Here is a 4250-nt window from a genome sequence, read left to right as displayed (position 1 = left end):
CAACTTGTCTGTTCCCCTTCCCCCAACTCCCCAGCACTGTTCCCATCCCCCCAATTCCCCAATAAAAAATTAAAAAAAAAAAAGAAAGAAAGAGCAAGAGATGGGGAGTAAAATCTGTATTTGTGTCCTACCTCTTCACCTACCAGCTTGTGCCCTTGGGGTATTTCATTGCACGCCAGGATTGTCCTTTCACTTTGGGAAATGGCATGTTTATATCGACAAGCAGGATTGTTGTGAGGGTTAAATGAAATAAATGAAGGGAACAAAGTTTCTTTTGATAGCACCTTACAGTGATTACAAGCATTTCACAAAATGTTTTGCAGATCACACCTCATCTAATTCTCAGAATACATGCGAAAACCAATATTAGTAGCCTCAAGTTAACCGTGAACATCACAATGGAGCATTCCCCTCCCGCCACCTGCAGCCCCCGCACCGGGCCGCACGGAGCACCTTCTCCTGACCAGGACTCAGCCCCACCTGCGCCGCCGGCTCCGCCAGGGCCGACCCCGCGCGCACACAGGGACGGGGGAGGGGAGGGCCCGTCTGGAGGTCCCCAGGACTTACCCCTCTCGTGATCCAGACACCAGTCTACCTGACCTGCAGGTTCCCAGTGCTCGCACCCTGGTTCCGGGGCCTCTGCTCCTGCAAAGACCCACCGACTACGAGACCTTGTCCCTCTCAGTGTGGACAGGGCCGCCTGGAGGAGGCGGGACTAGTGTGCACATGCGCAGAGTGAGACACATTTCCAGAGGGCTGCGCGATAAGCCCACACTTTGAAGACTACGTTTCCCATGAAACTTTGAAACCGCAGGAAGTAATTTTTGCTGCGTTTCGTTGTATTAGTCAGTTGGCGGACTTGACAATTGGACGTGACCCTTGGAGGCTTTAATTGGGTCCCCAGATGGTTTAGACTTTAAGTTGAGGCCCTAACCACACATTGCAAAGCGTGGTTCTCGATCAGATCCTGGTTGGAAAAACAACAGCAGTTTTGGGAAAGAGGTAGGAGGGCATTTTCCAGGCTCTCGGCCTCACGTGGAAAAGTGCTGGTTAGCTTCTTAGATGGCCATCAGCTGTAACCAGTTGGCTATTAGCTATATTGTTTTGCATATAACTGCTGCTGCGTTAGCAAGCAAGGAAGGGTGTCTGGGATGGTGCAGATCCTGCCGATTTTATTTCCTGTATCTCACCCAGCCACCCGCGAGTCTGTGGTGCCGGAAGACCCCTTATTGGGGTATTGATGGATGTTTGCTTCTCCTGTCTCGACCAGCCTCATGGAGATTATAATATAGTGGTATGAACCCCCTGTGTTTGGCTCTGTTGTTCCTTTTTGGCCTCACCAAATCCTGCGTTCTTCTGCCAGGAGCTGAGCCCCAGCATGAGAGCAGCAAGAGACAATTGGGGAAACATGAATATGGACTAGATATTAGAAATATTAAGGAAAATTAACCATTACCTTGGAATGTGCGATAATATTTGCACGATGTAGGAAATTGTTATTTTTAAATATATATATATATATATATATATATACTGATATGTTTACAAATATGACGTGTTTGTAATGTACTTTTTTAAATTAAGCAAATTAATTAGGGAAAGCAAATATGGCAACAGGTTAAGAACCATAAAATCTACGTAATATGTGTATATGATGCTTATTTTAGTATTTCTACTATTCGGAGTGTTTGAATTTCTTTTTAATACACAGGAAAACACTTGGGATGTGGAGGGATGGAGAGAAGTTAGGGAGTTTAATGCCCCTTCAGAAATGTACCTTTTAAAATCAAGCTCCCAAGAGAGGTACACACAACTAGCTGTTTCACAGCTGTGAAATAGAACAGAAATTACAAAATGGAGCCAGTATTAACATAAAAGAGTAACTAACATCTGTGACCAGCAGAGTGGTGGTGGGGAGGCAATAATCTAGCTGTTCAAATGACACAAGTAATATATGAAAACACAACCCCAAATAATAAAATTATTGTATCAATTTTGCATTTCTATAGGTAAACCTTTCTTGAAACTTAATGTGTACACACATCAAATTAGGGATATATGGACACAGTAACATAATTTTTCTCTCTAGTAGACTTTTTCAGAGCAGATTTAAGTTTCAGAATAATTGAGCAGAAAGCAGAAAGAGTTCCCATATACCTCCTCTCATCACCCCACACACAGTTCTGCTGTTACTATCACCTTACGTTAGTGTGGTATGTTTTGTACAATTAAGGAATGATATGTTATTACTAATTAAAGTCCAAAGTAGTTTACATTAGCAGTCACTCTCTGTGCTGTACAGTTGTATGGGTTTTACCTAATGCATAATGTCATCTAGCGTAATGTCCAGCATTCCATCATCATACAGAGTAGTTTCACTGCCTCAAAAGTCTCCTATGCTCTGTCTGTTCAACCTCTGCCCTCTTGCTTTCCCATCCTGAACTCCTGGTAGCCACTCATCTTTTTACTGACTCAATAATTTTACCATTTCCAGAATGTCACAAAGGTAGAATTATATAGTAAATAGCCTTTTAGACTGGCTTCTTTCACTTAAAATATGCATTTAATTTTTTTCATGCCTTTTTATGGCTTGATAGCTCATTTTTTAAATCCATGGATAATATTCCATTATACGGATGTACACAGTTTGTTTAGTCTTCATTTATTGAAGGACACTTTGTTGCTTCCAAGTGTTTGCAACAGTGAATGCAACTATAAACATTCTCTGCAGGCTTTTGTGTAAACAAAAAAGTTTTCAAATCAATTGAGTAAATACCAAGGAGTACAATCACTATATTGTAGAGATTAGTTTTAAGTTTATTAGACACTGCCACACTGTCTTCCAAAAGTGAATGTATCATTTTGCATTCTCACCAGCATTGGAAAGAGAGTTCTTTCTACTCCATATCCTCTCCAGCATTAAGTGTTGCCAATGTTTTGGGTTTCACCCATTCTAATATGTGTGTACTGGTATCACATAATTTGCAATTCTCCAATGACATCCGCTGCTGGGCTTCTTTTTATGGGCCTATTTGCCATAAGTATATCTTCTTTTGTGAGGTGTCTGTTCAGCTCTTTCAACCATTGTTTACTGGGTTGTTCATTTTCTTATTGTTGAGTTTGAAGAGTGATTTATATATTTTGGATAAAATTTCCTTTAGCAGATGTGTCTTTTACCAATATTTTGTCTCAGTCTGTGATTTCTCTTTTCGTTCTCCTGAAATTCTTCCACAGGGCAAAAGTTTTGAATTTTAATGAAGTCAAACTGATCAGTTTGTTCATTCATGTGTTACACTTTTGATGTTATCTAAAAACTCATTGCCAAACTCAAGATCACATAGGTTTTCTTCTGTGTTATCTTCTACAAGTTTCATACTTTTTGTATTTCATTTCTAAGATAATTATGATGCATTTCGAGTTAATATTTGTGAAAGTGTAAGGTCTGTGTTTTCTGTTTATTATTTTTCTTTAATATTTTTAACTCAAGAAAATGCCTTAAACTACCATCAAATATTTCCATTTCTCAGCAAAATATAAATGCTATGTCTATCTTGCAAATATTTCACACCTATATCATGATTTTTCATTCCCATGTATTTCTATTTCTATTGGAATTGTAATAACATCCAAAATAGCCACACACTCTTTGCTTACTATATCATATGAAAATATATTTGTACATCCACTTTTAACTGATATAATTTTAGAACTAATATTTTTTGTCTAGGTCAAAGTAATATAGTTGTTTAAAATTCTGGTATCATCACAGACCATTTAAAGGCTCAGGGTAATAAAGGAAAAATGCTTTGTATTTTATGTTAATTTTATGGCTGCCATGGGACATTTAAAATTTAATTTTCTTTTTTAACTGTAAATCCTTTTGTACAGTTTTAGTGAGATATAATGGCATATAATACTGTGTAAATTTAAAATGTACAATGTGGTAACTTGATACACATATATATTATGAAATTATTACCACTATACAGTTAGTGTACACATCAATGACGTCACATAGTTATTGTTTTATGTTTGTGTGGTGAGAACATTTACAATCTAATAAATTTCAATATTGAAAATAATCAAATGTCTGCTTATTTTTATTCACAGAGTAATCTTTAATCATAATTTTTTTCATTCTTTTCATCATGTGCTACGTTCTCATATTCTGGTTGGTTTATTCACTTTGAGGAGTTGTTAAGATATTAATGTCAAAGGATAATTCTTAGATGATATTTGATAAAATTGCT

The 4250-nt window shown here is 37.8% G+C and overlaps 1 protein-coding gene across 1 annotated transcript in view; it reads right to left on the bottom strand.

Annotated features, from left to right (window-relative positions):
* The window catches only part of LOC109377606 (zinc finger protein 658-like), a 27589-nt gene extending 27049 nt beyond the window's left edge, over positions 1–540 (bottom strand). The window contains 1 exon segment of the mRNA XM_019634012.1: positions 481–540. The gene's annotated coding sequence lies outside the window, so the exon portion shown is untranslated.
* Positions 541–4250: the final 3710 nt, after the last annotated feature.

Source organism: Hipposideros armiger, unplaced genomic scaffold (assembly GCF_001890085.2).
Source record: "Hipposideros armiger isolate ML-2016 unplaced genomic scaffold, ASM189008v1 scaffold_1477, whole genome shotgun sequence".
NCBI classification, from domain to species: Eukaryota; Metazoa; Chordata; class Mammalia; order Chiroptera; family Hipposideridae; genus Hipposideros; species Hipposideros armiger.
This window is presented reverse-complemented; position numbering and strand designations above follow the sequence as displayed.